This window comes from Cynocephalus volans, chromosome 14 (genome assembly GCF_027409185.1).
Source record: "Cynocephalus volans isolate mCynVol1 chromosome 14, mCynVol1.pri, whole genome shotgun sequence".
NCBI classification, from domain to species: Eukaryota; Metazoa; Chordata; class Mammalia; order Dermoptera; family Cynocephalidae; genus Cynocephalus; species Cynocephalus volans.
The window spans coordinates 61,244,303-61,265,003 of record NC_084473.1 but is presented as its reverse complement, the minus strand read 5'-3'; the positions used below and the strand labels follow the sequence as shown (position 1 = coordinate 61,265,003).

General features: G+C 42.9%; 1 pseudogene; it reads left to right on the top strand.

The window, feature by feature from the left end:
- Window positions 1–1,547: 1,547 nt before the first annotated feature.
- On the top strand, window positions 1,548–1,933 carry LOC134362537 (non-histone chromosomal protein HMG-14-like; annotated as a pseudogene).
- The last annotated feature ends 18,768 nt before the right edge of the window (window positions 1,934–20,701 follow it).

The window sequence follows — 20,701 nt, the reverse complement described above, 5'->3', positions numbered from 1 at the left end:
CTGGAAGTACTGTTCTATTTCTGAAAATGCACTTAGTAAGGAGGGAATATTTAACAGAACTCAAGAGATTTCCTGGGCTCTTGGACCAAAGCTTCCTTCCACCCCCATATTTTTTAAAAATGAAGACAGTGACACATTTAAAAAGGACAAGATTGGCTGAAGATACAATCTCTGCAGAGAATGTTGGTGGACAGTAAGCCTCTTCTATCTAGAGAAAATAAGATGCCTTATTAACAGGAATTACACTACTTCAGTATTATTATCTGACTGGATGTTGAATAAGCAGGACTTGTGAGTTACATTCCTAACAGCAACTTTAGTTTTAAATCCCATCATCCCTTTGGGGGCAGTTAGTAATTCTTCCCTTCCACCTGCATTAAACTCATCAAGCTCCATTATTTTTCTGGTCACTTTTAAGTAAAAAGACGTCATCACTTTAAATCATAAACACAGTCTCAATTTAGCCATTATAATGTCAGTCCTAAGTAATCAGAAGTCCAAACATGATTTTAAGCCTGCTTCCTTCTCCCTATAAGGACCTGCTATGAGATGTGGGGGAGAGTCTAATCTGTCTTCTCCGGCTCCCAGCTCCAGTCCTACTCCCTTTCACACAACTTTCTAACCCTATTTTTGGACCCCTCAGGATTATTGCCTGAGGAGGCAGGCGTGGGAGGGGGCCAGGAACATTTTACCTGACTGGTACCAGAGTAAGATGGCTTCAGATTATCTGGGTCTGGAGGTGTTTAAAGTTGATTTTCTCACAGAGTTCTCTTTTGAGGATCCTAACACTGCTGGTTTCACCTGAGTTCCCTTGACCTATGATACTCCAGCAGTTTCTTTGCTCCCTCCACAGTCTCTAAGAACCCATTTCATCCTCCTCTTTTCGGCTGAGATTCTTTTGCTCCACTAGATAGCCCTGTTGGTGGTTGTCTAAGACAGCCCGCCTGGCTCCATGTCCACCTCCCCACTCCGCCAGTCTGGCTCGAATCAGGTCCAGGAGCCCCTCTCTCGCTCCCCATGCCCTGAGCACCTCTTGACTCTACATTTCCAGAGTGGAGACAAGACACTCCATCTGTTGAGCCCCAGAACTATAGCGGACCCATATCAAGTCCTCCAAGGGCTCTGGATGAAGCCCCTCACACTTAGCCTGGGTGCAGGTGGGCACTGCCCCGCCTCATCAGTCAGGCTTGGGTCAGGAGACAGAAAGCACATCCATTATTTTAACTGAGAGAATTTAGCATGAAGAATCTTAACTAGGTCTGGAAGAACACTAAGGTACCATGGAGGTAGCAACTGCAGGAAGCAACTACATCCCCAGGGCTGGGAGCACCAGGAGAAGCATTTGGGATTATTTAAATATAGAAACTTGGGGGAGGGGGAGCCCGTGGCCAGGGGACGTGGGGAGTGGGGGAGGCTCCCAATCTGGTTCCATCCGGTTCTCCCATCACCCCGCTCGGAGGAGGGGCAGCAGCCAGGCAGCCCAGCTTCGCGAAGGTTCTGGGCGCGCAGCCTGCAGGCGCCCTCCCCGCGCCCTCCCCGCCGCTGAGATGCCCGAGAGGGAGGTCAGCTCAGCGAAGGGGCAGTGAAGGACGAGCCCAAGAGGAGATCCGCCAGGTTGTCAGCCAAACCTGTGCCTGCAGAAGTGGAAACAAAGCCAAAAAAGGCAGCAGCAAAGGATAGGTCTTCAGACAAAAAAAGGGCAAAAAGGGCAAAGGGCAAACAGGCCGAAGTGACTAACCGGGAAACTAAAGATTCACCTGCAGAAAGTGGAGAAACTAAAACCGAGGAGAGTCCAGCCTCTGGTGAAGCGGGAGAAGAAGAGGCCAAGTCTGATTATTATCACATACCATGTCTTATCAGTGGTCCCTGTCACCCTTGTACCGTCCAGAGAAATATTTTTATTAACTATTTTGTAAATGCAAGGTTTTTTTAGTAGTTCTAGAAACATTTTTAAGAAGGAAGAAATCCCATTGCATCCCAGTTTTTAAATGTAAATATTTTTTATTTAGGAGGTGAAATCATTTGCTGGTGGTTTATTTTTTGGTACAACCAGAAAGTAGTGGAATATTGAATTACGGGAGGCTTTGACTGTCTTGGGTGTCAGCTTAATATTCCATAGATGGGGGTTAAATATTTGTATCCTGTAATACAAAGCACACTGGTAATTTGGAGTCACATTGTATTTAATGTGTCTTGAACATTTAAAATTACTTCTATTCCCGTTGTTTTTTAGTAGAATTGTTTCTTAAAGAAAGCCACCCTTTAATCATTGCTCTCCCTGTTAGACTTCTGTACATTCTGTAAAATCTTTGGTCCTGGTAGTCCAGTTTTCCTAATGTTTTTGTTAGTGTGTTGTGAATGATTGAAAATTTGAGTATGTAGTGTATATGATATTACATTGTGAATTGGTGGGATTTACGTAACAGCTTACCAACATCTGGAGATATACTGGTACTTGATATCCTTGTAAGGACAATTTACCTCCCAATTTGAAGCTGGAAGTTCACTGGAATAACTTTTTTAAAGAATCATAATACGTGGCTTTTTAGAATTTTGGTACGTATGTTAAGAATTGTGTATAAATTGAAATGTCTGTGTAATGATCGTCAACACAACCAATAAAATCTCAGTTATGAAAGAAAATAAAAATAAAAATAAAGGTAGAAACTTGTCGGAGGGGCCTGCAGAACTGAAACACAGACCTCTGAGGAGGAGGTGCCAGCTGGCTGGTGCTGGAGACCCTTCAAGTGTGAGGTGGCTGGATCAGTGAGAGGTGGAAAAACTGTAAACTGGCATCACCTGCTGCTACTGCAGCAAACTGCTGCTGCCCAGGTGAGGAAGACTCGCTTGGGTAACAGAAGTAAGCTGGAAGGAGAAAGCCCCTCTTCCTCTGCAGCCATGTGATTTCCTTCTGTCGCCCCCAATTGGCAGAGCCTAAAAGGAGCATCTGGTAAAGAAGAAATGGTTTGGGGAAATCATTGAGCTGAGTACAGAGGGTGGGTTTGAAGCTGAGAGACCAAAGCTTAATGACTAGCACACCCTGTCTTTATTTCTCCAGAGAAATGCTCCAGTAAACCTTCTGTCCTCATTTCCAACAATGAGTACTCTTTTATACCCTCAATCTGGGTAATTTATCCAATAGATCTCAACCTCTACTTTGAAAATGCTACAAAAAGTCTAACTCACAACCCACATTAGTATCCAAAACCTATTGTATCTAGGTGCCTCAGTTAAAACTTCTAATTTAATATTTATTACAATAATAATAGCTAACATTTAATGGGCATTTATTATGTACCAGGCAGTGCTATGCAATTTACTTGTTAATAAATATTATTTAACCCTACTAACAGTTTTATTACTATTATCAGATATTATTATTGGTATTCATGTGCTTTTATTGTCCCCATTTTACAGATGAGGAAACTGAGGTACATACAGGTTAAGTAACTTGCCTAAGGCCACACATCTAGTAAGTGATGGCATCAAGGTATGAACCAAACAATCTGGGTGCACAACCTGCATTCTTAACTACTGCATTAGACTGTGTTAAGGACAGTGTCCCCCCAAATTCATATGTTGAAGCCCTAACTCCTAGTGTGGCTGTATTTAGAGTAATGAAGTAATTAAGGTTAAATGAGGTCATAAGGGTGGGGCCCTGATCCATTAGGATTAGTGTCCTTATAAGAAGGCACCAGAGAGCCCGCTCCCTCCTCCTGTTGACACATGCACCAAGGAAGGGCCATGTGAATATACAGTTTGAAGGTGACTGTCTGCAACCCAAAGGGAGAGCCCTCCCCAGACAACGACACTGTTGGCACCTTAATCTTGAACTTCCTAGCCTCCAGAACTGTGAGAAAATAGATTTTTGTTGTTTAAGCCACCCAGTCTGTAGTATTTTATTTGTTTTGTAATTTTTTTTGGCAGCTGGCCAGTAAGGGGATCCAAACCCTTGACCTTGGTGTTGTCACCATCACACTCTACAAAATGAGCTAACTGGCCAGCCTGTCTGTGTTATTTCATTATCACAGCCTGAGGTGATTAATAAAGACTGATAGTTTTATTATGTATCTTGAGTTGATTGGTGTCTTTTCTTTCTTTTCTTTTTTCTTTTTCTTTTTTTCTTTTTTTTTGGCGACTGACTGCTAAGGGGATCTGAACTCTTGACCGTGGTGCTATAACACCATGTTCTAACCAACTGAGCTAACCGGTCAGCCTTGATTAGTTTCTAGGGGAAAAATTATATTGGAAATAATGCACCAGTGGTAGTAACCCCCAACCAATTTTATTCCTCTCATATTTTGATAGTCAGACTATTTCATTCTTTATAGTTCCTCAGCATTAAGAATAGCCTTCCAGTGTGCTATTATTATCAAGGTTATTACAGTCAGAGGGAAACCATTTGGTGCCTCCTGAGAGGACATCATAAGTATAAAAATGGTTTACCCTGGGCAGGAGAGGAAATTAGGAGGGTCCATAGCAACCACAGAGCCCTCAGGGTAGTTCTGCAGGCGAGTTCCTTCTAGCCTTGTGGTTGACTGATTTTTCACACAACCAGCCCCTTAATCCACCCCCACCCTCAGGACCCCAAAGAAACCATAAAGTAATTATAAGAACAACTCAGCTTCTCATGATTCACTATTACTAATTGTATAAACTCTCAACTCCTCGACCTGATAGTTCTAAGACCTTCACTCTGTGGTCCCAACTTACCTTTTCAGTATCTTCTAATACTTTTCTAACTTGGCCTGTTTGCTTCAGTCAACTACCTACTCACTGATCCCCAACATGCCCCCCTAATTTTCCCACCTTTGCCTTTGCTTGCCCTGTTCCCTATTTCTGGAAAGTCCTTGCCCCATTTCTGCTTTTTGAAATCTCAGTCATACTCAAAGACTCATTACATCTGTGAGAGGGCTCTTTATGTTTCAAATGACACTCAGAAAATAAAGGGAATCTATTGACTCCTATACTGAGAAATACAGGGGCATCGAGCTTCAGGTGATGTCTGATCCAGCAGTTCAGACGGCACCACAAGTGACCTGGTTTTACTCCATCTTCCTGTCCTGTCTTTTGCAGTGTTGGCTTCTGTTCAGACAGCCCCTCTTGGCTCTCACCCCTCTCCTAGCAGTGGAAGGTGTGGGCCATATTTTTCTTTTTCTCTTCATGTCTCTCTATTCTTCTCCACCCTGCTCAGTGCCCTTGGAGGCTAACCTGGACTACTTTAGTGGGCTCTCTTGCCCTCTGCCTTCCACTTGGGTTTGGCCAGTGAAAAACACCACCATGGGCTCCGCGGATGGCTGGGGTATTTATTAAACCTCTGTCTCCATGTGGCACACCACAGGCTGCCTTCATCACTCATCTGTGAAGGTGGCAGTGTCCACACGGCTCTATCTCTGCCTTCCAGTAACCACCCTCTGTAGACCTAGGGTGGTAATGGTTCCAAGAGCCTTCACTATTCCTCGAGTTTTCCCTATGCTGTGCTCATACCTTTGTAAACAGTCCATTTATTAATTGCTCCTCAAATTGCCCAGTTTGAGCATGCCATCTGTTTCCTGCTGGGACCTTAACTGAAACAGGCTTTCCTCTTACATAGTAGCAGAATGAATGGTTTGCAGCAGTCCCAGATCACACATCCTCACACCACACTGCTCAGGCAGAAGGGAGAGGTTCTCTTTTGGCTGTTTTAATGGGAGAGAGAGAAAGCTTCTTGTACACAGCCCAGCAAATGTCTTGACTCTCTTTGGCCTCAGCTGTCTTACCCACCAACCACCGTGGTGGCGACGGTGATGGGAAGGAAATGTGCTGACCTGCCTGAAATAATAAGAGATTTCCCTGGTGCTGAGGGTGGGGTCATTTCAACCCAAACTCCAAGGCTGACATGGGCAAGGGGTGATTCCCTCAAAATGAAATTGAGGCACAGCGGTCCCGAGTAGAGGGAGGAGGGAATGCAGCACACTTCCCCCAGGTGTCACCTCCTTCTTTGAAGCTTGTCTTTATTTCCTGGGCACGATGCAACAGCCAACAAGACAGCTGTGGTTCTCGCCCTCGTGGAGCACACTGTGTAGTTGGAGAGACAGTTAAACACACTGATGAGGAATAATTCCACATCATTTTAAGTGCTAGAAAGGAAACAAATAAGTGCCGAGAGAAGAAAACTATGGATGCCCAAGTTTAGATCGTGTGGCCAGGGAGGTCTCCTGTGAGGAGGTGACTTTTGGAAAGATGAGAAGGAGCCAAAATATGAAGGGAGAGGGCAGGAATCCCAGGCATCCTGATGTGCACAGGCTTGAGAATGGATAAGCAGTAGGCGTGGGGAACCTACACAAGGCCAGTGTGGCTGGATGGAGGTGGGCAGAGGGGATAGCCACCTGGATAAGGTGGGAGAGGTGAGGAGGGCTTCCAGACCAGGGTCTGGATTCCATTCTGGGTGCAGAGAGGAGACCCTGAAGGATTTTAAGCAGGGGTGAGACTTAACCCGATTTCCGTCTTAAGATCACTCTGGAAATAGGGGCACTCATTTGGAAGATGCGTTGTCCAGGTGATGGATGGGAGGGACCTAGACAGGGTGCCAGCCATGGTTATGAGAAGACCAAATGAATCAAAGATATATTTCAGAGGAGGAGTAAGCATGATTTCTTGATGGATGGGTTGGAGCTGGGTGGAATGTCAAAAGAGAAATGTAAAACACCTCAGTTGCTGGCCTGAATATGGAGTCGCGGTGATGGGGTGGGGGTGGGAATCAGGAGGTCAGTGGCAAGCAGAGGCTGCCAAGCATCCCTGGATCCTGATGGCAAATTCTAACAAAAGAGTCCAACTGGCTCCCCTTGTGCCCACTTGGTCCTTTAGCTAAGCTAGCATGGTGGGAAACATCCACAAGTGAGTGTGCTTCAGCCTGCCTAAATTTGCGAACAGTAAAAATAGGAGAAAATACGCATAAAAGTAACAGGAATACAAAGCATGATAAGGCCTGGGGTAGATGGGGAGTCATCCCAGCCCACCAGCCATTCCCTTTTCTCCAAAACCTGTCCCACCAGCCCCGGGTTAGATGCCAGCTGTGGTTGGTGGCAGAAAGAGATACTGCTATAAAAAAAATTTTAAAAAGAACAACAACAACAATAAACTGAAATAGATGGAGTGTGTCAGTAGGCATGTCCCTGGTTCTGTGCCCAAAGAATTTACAATCCCAAGATGACTTTGTGATATCATGCCTGCTCAGAGTTCCCATTTATTCCAAGTTACTTCATCATTTATATAGTTAATCTACACAGTATTTTTTTTCTCAGTACTATACTAGCTTTTTAAAATGGTTTTCAAGTTACTATATATGTCTATTTAAATTTTCTGCCTGCTTGATAGGTCCTCTGCATCCATGGAAACCTCTCCATTCTGAACCCTTGTTTTTGAATCAGACAGGGCTTCTGAGCATTCTGAGACATTGATGTCTACTAACATACTGGTGTAAATTATTTCCCTATCTCTATGTCTAACTGGAGATAAAGAAATACATGAATAATGAAGATATGAAATTTATCCATTTTTCTCCTATCTTAAAAGCTTATTCACTGCTTTTCAGTTGGGTGACCTTGGACAAATTACTTAACCTTCAGTTTCTCTTCTGTAAAATGGCAATTATAAGAGTGCCAACTTTACTGGGTTGTTCTGAGAATTAAATGGAATAATCTGTATAAACCACTTAGCACAGTGTCTGGCACATAGTAAACCAAGCATGCAATCACAGTTGGCAGCTGTCCATGTAAAAGGGAATGAAGAATATCTCTAAATACTACCATGGAGTGATCTCCAAGATATATACTTATATTGAGAAGTGAAAAAAGCAAGGTAGAAAAAGAGTGCATAGAGTATGAAACCATATATAAATACACACACACCTAAAAAACAAAACAAAAACCAAATAATGGAAGTACCAAGCTGTTTACAGCAATCATATCTTTGCTAGCAGAATTGTTATTCTGTCATTGTTGGGTGTTTATTGTGGTACGATAAAGCAATACAATGTGTGACCTTGTAATTCTGTCATTCCCAGAGTCAATGAAAACCAGAGTTCCCAGTGTGGGAGAAAGGGGATGTGGATGTAAGACAGAAGGGGTCAAGTAAAAACCACAGTCCTGATTTTGAATGGGAACCATCAGTATGAATTCAGAATGTATTTTCTAGCTCTGTCCATGAAAAAGACCTAGAGATGGGTGACTAACCCGATAGCAATGAGCACCCCTAGTCTCCAGACTGTGGTCTCAAATGACCATTTCCTAGTAAAAGGAACCAGTAGTCCTTAGAGAAGTCGTTGAATCCAGGTCTTGGGCAGGAAATGTATAAGATGAGCCTGGAAGATCTTGTCACATCAGAGAGGATGGAAGCTTTTAAAGACAACTGAGGTCATGCCAAAAGGACTGAGGAGCCAACTTGAAAGCCTCCATTGGCCAGAGATGGGATGATTTCAGCATCAATAAGTATAAAAACTGCAAGGGACTAAAACACATCAAATATATGTAAAGCTACAAGTTAATAATATTTCTAAAAAATGCATTGTTCCCTGTTGGAGGTTGCTAGGAACCCAACTCATTATTTTGAAAACTGGTAAATAAAAAAAAAAGATTCAAACATTTATTCTGTTCTTCTACATGAACTGTACCACCGGGGAAACAAATAATAGATGAAGGGCGTTTTCTCTTTAAGTATCGTATAAGGAATGATGGAATTAGACCATCACCATTTTACAATCCCTAATGCGTTAAATGGTCTAGGTATCAAGCATCAATAGCTATTGAGATAAGAAAAAGAGAGACAACAAGACAGGAAGAGCCTCCTGCTAGAAGAACACAACTCTACCCATGAAGTAGTCTTAGAAAAACATTGAACCTGAATCTAAATGAACCTCTAGTTCCAGCAGCCAATTTATAGGAATTCAAACGCGAGGAGGAAGGAACACATTAGATGGTGCCACCATAGGTAGAGTTGTAATCAGCAAAACCCAGCCTGTGGGAAATTCTCCAGGCCAGTGCCCTGCAGGATTCAACAAATCAATTTCAATGAAAAAAATGCTTAAGGATTAGGGGAACATATGGTATAAAAGACATCAATCAATTATAGATCCTAATTCAAATAAACTCTTTAAAAATTATAACTTTATGAAGCAACTGGAAATTTGAACTCTGAGTAGATATTTGATTATATTAAAGAATTATCATTCATTTTTTGCTAACTTTTGTATTTTTTAATTTCTCTAATAAAAAGTTAAAAAAGAGAGAGAGAGAAGAAATAATGCCAAGGAGAAAAATAAAAGTTAACAATTATTCTGTCTATTCCGAAACCCTCATCTCCAGGGTAGCCCATTAATATCAAAAGATACAAAGACTGGCAGTCTACTTGGCCAGTCAAGATTCAGTTTTCTGTGATATAAAGGACATCATTTAAAAAAAAAAAAAAAGATTCAGTTTTCAAATTTTTCAGGTTTCAAATTCAAGTTCTACTAAAAACTTCCCAGGAACATTTACAATAACATTCTATTAATTCCTATGGAAATGAGATAGTCTGGATTTTTAATCAATCATTCAGACAACTGAAAATGACCCATTTAAGTTACATCCTAATTGTTTTGATTAAACTTTTTCCTAAAATGTCATATCAATCCCTGCCATAGGAAATTGAGTTACTGACATCTTAACTTTTTTAGTTTGTTGTTGTTGTTAGTTTTATGACTCCGAGTCACAGTTATGAAACCTCTGGCATTGTCCTGGCTGTACTCCTGCCTAGGGAACCATTGCATTATCTGGTGTTATTAGTGCTAATTTGAAAGCTCAGAGACCTTTATTCTTTTCTAGATGGTGATCTTCCTGTTTCCTGCCTTCTTGCTGCAGTCAGCATGTCTGCTTCCCCTTCCCACGGAATTGTAATCTGTTCCCAGCTCTCCCTTTTACACTCCTCATTGCAGCCTTACAGGGTGCCCTGTACACAGTAAATACCCAGTGACCATTTACTGAATTGGATTAAACCCGGGAATACTGGAAGGCTGCCAGAGGAAACCAAATAATTAACTCTATTGAATCATTAACCTTAATTTTAGATATATCCCTTTAGCTCCTGCGTATAGTTTGGGAATTCATACCTGAGTTCCAAATGGTTGCAGGAGTCTGGCTGCTGAATTAAATGGGAGTACAGCTTTATTAAATATTAAAATCTATGTTTGCAGGCATGCATAATTTCTGCTAATCTGTACAGCAGGAAGAATAAAAGTAGCAAATTGATAAAGGAGTCTTACTTCTACTTCCATAATGAATAGTCCTTGATTACCTTAAGTACAACTCCTACCTTCACTGTGGATTTCAGAATATGAAAGTATTGTCTGTGAAATTCAAAGCTACTTGTTGACATTCAAACACATTTTTATAAAAGATGAAATATTTTGACTAAAACAAAGAATTAAGTGTATTGTGTAGAAGCAAAAAACGACCCATAATCTTAATTGATCTTTCCTACTGTACATTTTAACTATGTTAGAAAATTACTAAATTTTAAGTATGAGATACAGCTTAAGTGTTTCTTTAGCAGGTACTTGATTATTTCTCACTAAATACGGTTTTGTTCAGGCACAAAATCTTTGAGCTACCTAGATTCCTCTTGGTCTCACCTCATAGCCAGTCCATGCCATGACACACAAGTCCTCATCATGGACCCCTGTCTATACCTCCTGGACCCCACCTACCTCTCAGAACTTACTCCCCCACTCTTCCCCTCTACTCTAATCATATAGGTCTTCTTTCTGCCCTTTGACACACAATAAATATTTGCTGAATTAATGAAATACTATAGTCACTGAATGAATAAATGAATTTGACAATAATTACAGTCAAATGCAATTAGTACAGGCTGTATGCTAGCCCGGCTCAGAGAGATGCTCTTTACCCAACTGGCCTACACAGGTGGTTTTCATACTTTACCCGGTATCAGAATCATCTGTACTGGTCAGCTTGTTAAAACTCAGATGGCTGGGCCCCAACACCCCGAGTATCTGTTTTAGTAGGTCTGGGGTAGGCCAACAAATTTACATTTCTAACATGTTCCCAGGTCATAGTGGTCCAGGCATGTACTTTGGCCTAATGATTCTGGCCTGGAAGACCAATTGACCACTCTGAGCAGTAACTTGGCAAATTTTGGCCTGGTGTTCCTGTCTGCCTCTTTGCAGTCAAATGCTCTACCACTGAGCTATACCCCCATCTGCCTCTTTGAGTGAAAAAAATTAATTACAGAAATCTGTGGTGGAATAAACACCCTGGACCTCATTAATTGACACATCGCCACACGGTGGCCCCCTAGCTCCAGTAATTACTCCAATTAAAACATCTTTTGTTATTTGTAGAAGTTCCAAGCTATTTCTTGTTAAAAAAAAAAAAAAAAAAAAAAAGAGTGAATTTAGCTCTAAGCCCAGTAGTTTGTTGTTCACAATAGGCCAGCTGCTTCGTGGGATGTGTTGGTGATTTCCTCAGCAATGTACGTTCCTGTGCTCTGTTGGAAGTCACTACTGTCACCCGGATGGAAATGACACAGGAAAGCAGGTTTATAAGTATGAGATGACATTATACCAGAAAATGAAAGGAGCCCACAAACATCCACCCCATGTAGCCCATGGCACCCTGCACACCATGGACACTCCATAGCCCCGATCTGCCACTTACCTGGCAGTCTCCTCCAAACCCCTGTCACTGTGGTGAAGGGAAGAGGACCTTTCTTTCAGCTTCCACCTGCCCGTCCCTGGTGTCTTCACCTCACTCCCAGCCAGATAAGGGGGCTGGGGACCAGCAGGGGTGAGCGACAAGGAGAGAGGACCAGGGCCTCAGGCTGCCACCTTCCTGGGCTGCTGCACCTGGCATGGTGTCCGTGCCTGAGAAGGGGGAGCTGGACTGGTGGTGACAGGCAGAAGTGGGGAGTGCTGGGGAGCTGGCCCGGGGGAGGCAATACGAGGAGACCCGACCTACGGGTCCTCCCTCTTTTCCACTGCACACCTGTTCTCCTGCTTTTCTTTTTCTGCACAGTGAAACTCAATTTCATACATTGATAGAGTCTGGAAAATGCATCCAAGTGAGAATGTGCAAAAGTTAAAAATAGCTTTTCATACAAGGGAGAGCGGTTTTCATTCCCAGAAAGTTAATGAAGATTATAAAATTCCTAATGACACATTGTTAGCCATATTCTTCAATAACATAACCTTTGCAAGTTGAAATGTGTTCTTTATCTGTGAACAGGCAGTGATCTTTTCTTCCCAATGAGGGTCTCATTGAAGTTATAGATAGACTGCTTTGGATACTACCATAATTTTAATCTTTGTTTTAGTTTTATTAAATTTCTGGGGCCTTTGCTTCTTATCACAAATACCATTGCTTTCATTTCTCCACTCATTTCAGAGAGAATATAAAAACAACAGGGGCAAGTGTAATCAAATCTTCAAATAGGTGTGAAACCAATTTTGCTCAGCAGTGGTGGCAACACTGCAGAAGCAGATCCACTGGCTGGTGGGCAGCAGCACCGTGAGAAGGTTTGAAGAATCCACCAATTCATTCACGAAAGTCTGCATTGTCATATAACAGGCATTTAGCAGAATCCAGACCTTGTCTGAATAGGGGATGTGTCGTGGAACTAGGAGAGGTGGCAGACCCTGCAGACTGGCTACTCAAGGTCCATTTTAACTCCCATCAGGCATACCTTCCCAAGCAGTAGGGACTGAACACCAGAAACCTCTTTCTCAGATTTCCTTACAGGTCTGCCATTCGCAGGCACCTGTATAAAACCCAGAAGATGCGTCTGGGAAGGTGTACGTGAGCAACGTGGACAAGAACTACATTGGGAGATTGGATTGGAGTAGCTCTGGGGCAGGTTCCACTCCCCGGTTCCTAATGTCACAGGGTAGAGTGGTGGGCAGCAGCAGCAGGGGAACTGCTGTTAGGAAAGTTCTTCTAGAACTCAGAATTCTGGCTGCATTGTCCCTGGCTAAGAAGAACCCACCTGTTTCTCTATCCCTCTCAGAGATTCTGTAAGCTCCTTAGTAATACCCTGTAACCAGTGCTTTTCTGCTTTTCGTAACTGTAGGGAAAATATAGGAAAATGGTCAGGGCTCCCTTGGATGTTGTTTGGAATCTTGCCAAGCATTTGACATAAATATGTAACTGTGCACATGTGCCCAGGTGTTCCTTAGGTATTGACTGTGGATGCGCATGGGCACCCAGGTGTTCCTGGGTTGTCTGACTCACACCTGGGGTCCTGGGTTATTGCACTTGAGTATAAAGGACAAATGGCTCTGATCCACAGTGCCCTCCCTGCCCTTGGGATGCACCACGGGGAGGCTGCTACTGCTGCTGAAGGCTGTTGCTGCCAGGGCCCCCAGGATGCCCCGAGAGGCCACCACCACTGCTGCCACTGCCACCACTGCTGCTGCTGCTGCTGAGGAAGCTGAGGACTGAGCTCATGTGGTCTGCCAACAGTCCCGGGGCTCTTTCCCAATTACCTATCTCATGGACCTGTGTGTGAGGGGCCTGGTGACCCAGCCTGGCATGTGACGGGTCTGTGACCCAGTCTGTACAATGGGTTTGAGGGGTCTGTGAGCCCCTAGCCTTGACAATACGGTAACTGAAGTGGATTCTGTTGTCTGTAACTTAAGACCCTACCAATAGATACTCTATCTAAATCAGAGCTTCTCAGCAAGGCTCAAAAAGCTGTGTCTTGACACCATTCTCTCCAAATCCCCTGCACTGTGCAAGTCTCCTGTTATACTTTTTTCTAGCTCTGGTTCAGTTTTGATCTCTTCCTCCCTCTGCCCTATTTGTCATGGAGGTTTTCCAGCATGACCCACCAGACTGCTGACTTTTACCTTCTGTTTCCTCCTCCAATTCTTTAAAGGTGTCATTTTCACTTCCAGACTGACACTCTTCCTTGGCACTTTTGTGGTACCTCCAGCACTATTTGCTTGTTTTTTGACAGTTATTACCATGAGAACACAAACACCATGGGGAAGTAAACATATCAACTAGCATGGCTCAAAATGAAAGAACAAAATCAAGTGCGTATTGGTCCAGAGCTTAAGCACACATGCCGATGTAGTAAAGCCTGCCAGGAGAGCTAGGGCTCCTTGGCCGAGAGCCTGCGATATAATACTCGCTCTATTAGCTAATGAGTATCATAAAAAAATCTGTTAGCTCTGTTCTTCAATACTGTGATTTCTCATGTGAATACCACTGACAGCTTTAAAAAACATTATTTTTAGTTGACACATAGTAATTGTACATATTTATGGGGTACTGTGTGATACTTCGATACATGTATACAATGTGTAATAATCAACCATGTTAACATATCCATCACCTCAAAACATTTATCCTTTCTTTGTGTTGGGCACATTCAAAATCCTCTCTTCGTGCTAACTGAAAGTATACAATAAATTGTTAACTATAATCATCCTACAGTGTTATAAAATACTAGAAAGCTCTAATTTTGTATCTGTTAGCCAACCTCTCATTGTCGTCCCCCCACCCCCGCCCGCCTCCTTCCCAGCCTCTGATAACCACCTATTTGCTATTTCTATGCAATCGGCTTTCTTAACTTCCACATTTGATTGAGGACATGTGGTGTTTCTCTTTCTATGCCTGGCTTACTTCCCTTAAAAGGCCTCCAAACTCATCCATGTTGCCACAACCACTACCAGCTTTGCATAGCAATACAAAACGTGGCTTACTGTTACTGTACAAAAGGGCAGATGGCAGGAAATTTGAATATAGGGAAGCTGAAAGCCACCCAGAGATACTTCATGGAAGCAGCACTAACCAGCCAGTGAGAGAAGGCACCCGCTGAGAAAGGGCTGTAAGGTGGCCAGCCTAGGGGTTTGCAGCTGCGGCAGCACGTTACAATCACCTGGGATTTTTTTTAATGCCAATATCCAGGCCCAAAGCTAGACCGATGGAATCAGAATCTTTGTGGGTGGGGCTCTGGCAGTTTTGGAGCCTGGGTGATTCTAATGAGCCCTCAAGGTTGAGAACTACTGAAGAGAGCTTTCCACTCTGTCCTATTCGTCCTTGTGAATGAGGCTTTTTCTCTGCTCTCCACAGGTGTCCTCTGAAGCTTTACAACAAGTAACTACATTGGAGGCCAACTTCCCACCCAAAGACTGTCTTTCCTGAAATAATTCAGCTACTTCTAGACAAAATCCAGGTTGGGTAACCTTTGATTTTTTTCATGAAACCATGAGTAGTCAGCAAGACGAAGAATGGAAATGAGTCTATAATTGTCCAAATGATAAAAACTGGGGTATGAATTGTGTTGCAGTCTTGTTTGGGAGCAAGATCACCTCAAACAAGAGCAAATTTTTCCTCTGATGAGATCATCCATGGCTACTCTAGTGAGGGGCTTTTAGGAAATTACCTAGAATGGAGTTTTCTAGCAAAGACCATGAACCAGGGATGCCCACAGATGCTGACAGTTCTAAGTCAGAGGTTTTCAAACATTCACGTGTCCAGGAATCAGGTGGAAGATTCTTAGATGCCAAATTCCTAGGCCTACCCACAGGGCCACTGACCCAGCAATTATCAACGTTGGCTGCACATTGGAATCCCCTGGGCAGCTTTAAAAATGCCGGTGCTTGGATCCCACCGCCAGAAATTCTGATTATTTGATTTGGGGTATGGCCTGGATTTTTTAAAGCTCCCAGAGTAGTCTACTATGCAGCCAGGGTTGGGGACCACTGGCAAGAAAACTGCTCCTGTGGACTTGTATCCCTGTCCTCCTTTTCCTCTTGGAAAGTCTTCCTTTCTGATTCTTTCACATTTCATCAGCAGCGGAGCAGAAGAGATTTAGAACTCAGGGACCATCTAGTCCCACCCCCTCAGTTCACAGATGAGGAAGCCGAGGCCAGGACCCTGGCTAGTGCAGAGTCAGCCCAAATGCAAGCCTTCTCTTTCCCTGTTTTGCCCTCACCTTGCCTGCTGAGAAAGACGGAATTTTGCATGAAGCAAAATGCTATAAAACATTAGAAACAAGGAATTAAGACAATTATTAAGTCCTTTAAAGATCTTTAAACTTCCTCATGGATTTGTAACTTCATGCTAGCTTCCATATTTGTGAAGCAATGCTGGGTCCCCAGGGGCCATTGCTCATGGTCCCACCAGGGCACAGTTTTACTAAAAGTGGGTGTGCTCTTGTCCCTGACTCTTACCTTCATGAGCAGATTGGAGTTGGGTTCAATGGAAGGGTTGAACTTCCAGAGAAGTAGTTAAGCAGTTTATTTTTGCTTTTCTTTCCCAAATTTGCATGAATATGTGTAGGCTGGGTATCTTGTGTGTGTCAGGCTAATGCCTTTCAATGTCCAATAGTAAAATGGAAATTAGTTATATCAGGGCTTCCTGAACAAGTGGCTTCTCAGCTGGCAACTTACTGAGGAAGAGGCCCTGATATGACCACTTTTCCTATGTGTAGGGGCTGCTAAGAAGGGCTGCACAAAAGACCATATACGTACAGTATAATTCCATTTATGTGAAATGTCTAGAATAGACCAATCTATAGAGACACAAAGTAAACAGTGATTGTCTAGGGTTAGGGATTGACGGGGGAGCAGAATGGACAGTGACTGCTAATGGACACGGGATTTCTTTTGGAAGGGATGAAAATGTTCTAAAATTGATTGTGGTGCTGTTTGTACAACTCTGTGCATATATTAAAAATCCATTGAATTATGTACTTTAAATGGTATGGTATATTAATTATGTCTCAATAAATTTGATATTCTAAAAAATTGCTGAAAATGAGTTAAACTGCAACCTGTGAACAGCTGATGGTTTTTCCATGTGTGTCTAATTTTGCATAACTAGGACAAAGAAAAAATTGCAAAAATAAAGATAATATTTTTTATAATCGAACAGAATTTACGGAAACTAAATTTAAATACTGTTTAACACTTTCGAGTTGAGAGACAGTAGTTTAACCCCATTTCTCTTAGTTCATGACAACACTCAGAAGAGGGATTTCTATTCTGATTGCATAGTCTTGTTTCTCTATTGCTATGTAACAAATTATACACCAAACTAAACAGCTTAAAATAATAATGAACATATATTTATCTCTGCACAGTTTCTGCAGGTCAAGAATTCAAGGGTTGTGCAGGCTGGTGGTTCTGGTTCAAGGTCTTTCATGAGGTGGTAGTTGAGATGACTGTTGGGGCTGTCATCATCTGAAGGCTTGACTAGGCCTGGAGAATGTTTCCAGGATGGTGGATTCACATGGCTGCCACTGGACAGGATGCTTCAGTTCCTCCATGATGGCCTCTTTATAAGACTGCTTACTCAAGGTGTCCTCTCACTGTGGCTGCTGGCTTCCTCCAGAGTGAGTGACTCATAAGTGAGCAAGGCAGAAGCCCTAATGTCTTTTATAACCTAACCTTGAAAATCACTCACCCTCATTTCCACAGTCTCCCACTGTTTACACAGATCAGGCCTATTTGGTGTGGGTGGGAACCAGACAATGGCATGAACCCTAGTAGACAGGGGTCATCGGGGCCATCTTGGAAGCCCCCTTACCTATGTGGTTTAGTTTGTCATCCAGCTAGTAAAAATTCCAACCAGCCCACCAACAAACTTCAGTCCATTTCCTCTGTCCAGAAAATTCATTGTCCTAGGATTGAGTTGGGCAAGCTTTCTTTCCTGGGCTGAACATTACAGCATCGTTTATACTTGACTTTCTGGATTCCATCAAATGATACCAGTGGCAAATGAGTCAGGAGAGTGTGGAGATATTTTCTTTAGAACAAGAGTTGGAAAACTTTTTACATAAAGGACGAGATCATAAATTTTATGACTTAGGCTTTCTGGGACAAAAGGCAAAATGAGGGATATCATGTAGGTTCTTATATGACAAAAGAGAAAACTCCTGCCCTGTCCCACCCTGCCCCATTTGTCTGGGGTGGGCCATCCCCAGTGGTGTGGGTGGCTATTTCCCTAACCCTAACCCTAACACTTGATGCCCAGTTGCCATCAGCTAGAGACAGCCTCAATCAAAGAGCCACTGGCCTGATGGGGAGGGGCTTGACTTGGGCCACCAGCCAAAGGCAAGGCAATTCGCCAAGTTGCTGACCTCTGAACTGAGATTCCACTGCATGATCTTGGCATTTGCCAACTGTGAAGTCCCCAGTGTGGAGGTGGTGACCAGCACAGGCCCTAGGCAGGGGCAAGATGCCACCACCAGCCAGGGAGGCTGGCATTGGGAGCAGAGACAGGGAATAGGGACCAGGGTGGCATATGACTTTTGTGGACCCTTCCTCCATAAAAAAAAAGTTTAAAATTATGTTTTATAACTGTGTTGGTATAAAGACAAATATAATCCAGTCTAGGCTGTGTTATATTCTTTTCTTTTTTTTGTTTTGTTTTGGCACCTGGCCAGGAAGGGCATCGGAACACTTGACTTTGGTGTTATCAACACCATGCTCTAAACAAGTGAGCTAACTGGCCAGCCCTCTTTTTTTTTCAATTCAATTGGGCCAGGGTTGCTTATGACTTTTGTGGGCCCTTCCTCCATAAAAATATGTTAAAAATTATGTTTTATAACTACATTGGTATAAAGACAAATATAATTCAGGCTGAATTATATTCTTTTGATTTTAAAATCAAGTAAAAATATTTTCATGAGCCCCTAAAAGCATGGTGGGCCCTAGGCCCAGTGAATACTGTGCCAGATGAGACGCATGTGAAGGGGACACCTGAGCTTGGTCTCTATGGCTCACAGTGCTGTTGCACTAGAACAGTGCCCATGGGCCATATGAAAATAGGCAGTGGACTGGATTTGACCTGTGGGCAGGATTTGGCCTGTGGGCTGTAGTTTGTTGCCCCCTGCTCTGGACAACCAAGGTGCAATTAGCTGAGAGAATTTCTGATGGGTTAAAGGACACTCAAGAAAAGACATGGTCACCCAAAGTGGCTGGTAACCACTACAAAGAGTTAGACCTCTGCCAGGTCCTAACCAACACCTCCCCTTCCCCCCACCCCACCATTTTCTTTTTCTTCTCACTAATAGAAAAGAACATAAAACCTAAGTGAACAACTTAATGAATTATCCAGCAGAAAGCAACACACCCATCCTGGTCAAGAAATTGAACATTGCCAGCACTTCCAGAGGCCCTCTTGTCCCTTTCCCAATCACTACCCTCTCTCTCCTCCTGAAGGAGGCTGCTAAACTGACTTCTATCCCTGTAGATCAGTTTTATTGGGTTTTGACCTGGTATAAATGGACTAATACTGCATATAACACTCTTTTTGGCCTCTGGCCTCTTTCAGTCCTGGCCATCAATGCACTGTTTCTGGAAGGACTGAACAGAATGGGCTACTACTCAGAAGATCTTGGGGCCATCCTTTTGTCATGAGGTTGGTTCTCTTAGAGGGGCTTGGCTGGAGGTGAGGAACGCCTGTGAGCAATCCAGCCAGCCAACCCAGGGTGCTCTGAGGACTACAGAGATAAAAGTTACATTGTTACTATAAAGTGCTTAGCAACAGACCCAGAGGCCTTGTTAGAGGACCACCACGAATGGAAAAATCAAGGTCAAGCCTGGTGAAACTGATTAAGGAAGTTCTTCTTGACCACAACCCTATTGCCTTTGTGACTCATTAGCCCATACCTATTAAGAGCATATTCAGCAAAAGCTTTACAAGCTTTATATTTGAGTGTGAGTCAAACCTTTTAATGGTAGCTCATCTCCAGAGCTCAGGGCTGCCATGTACAACCGTAAAGGTTGCACACTGCACAGCTACTGAGAGTATATCATTCATGCAGAATACGATGTGAGGGGTGCCCCATGGAACTGCAGGGTGGCAGCTCCGCCAATGACAACAGAATTAATCGTTTGGATCTAGACCATGTTTTGACTTAGAATGTGGTCTAGATACGTAGATCTTCATCAATTATACATGTTTGAGCAAAAGACTCTTCCAATTAGTTAAATGTTCTGGTTAACCCATTAACCAGAAATCCTTTTTTCTGTTGTCTAACTCCTGATGAAAACAATTCTTTCTGAATAGATATAGACCAGGCTGAAACGACCTCTTCTGGGTGTGTGGGGGAGAATGGGGTGGAGAGGGAAGGTGAACAGTGGTTACATTGTTTTCCTTTTCTTTTTTTCTTAATCATGACATTTGAGTCATAAATGGTTGCATTTTGAACATCAATTCTTTTTATATGGGATATATCTATAAAAGGAAAGTATGTATGATTCCTTTTATATGAATAGGCAAATCCACAGAGACAGAATTAGATTAGTGGTTGCAAGGGGTCCTGGTTTTGTTTTTTTGTTTTTTTTTCGGTTTTTTTGAAGTAATGAAAATCTTCTGGAATTAGATTGTTGTGATGGTTCCACAACTCTGAATGTACTAAAAACCACTGAATTGTACACGTTAGAGGGTGAATCTTACAGAATGTAGATTATATTCCAATAAAACATTAAAAAAAAAAAAAAAAGTGAAGAGACACTGAATCTTTACCGACCTCAGGAAACCCTGAATATATTTTTCAAAGAAGAAACACTTCTGAGGTTTATGCGTGATTTTCTTTTCCCCCTAAAGGCAGAGGTTGGGGACAATTGTGTCCCGGGTCCTGGGACAAGTTTACCTGTTATAAACCACCCTGAGGCTATCATCCATCTCATGTCTTGCTCCAAATAATCCTATAT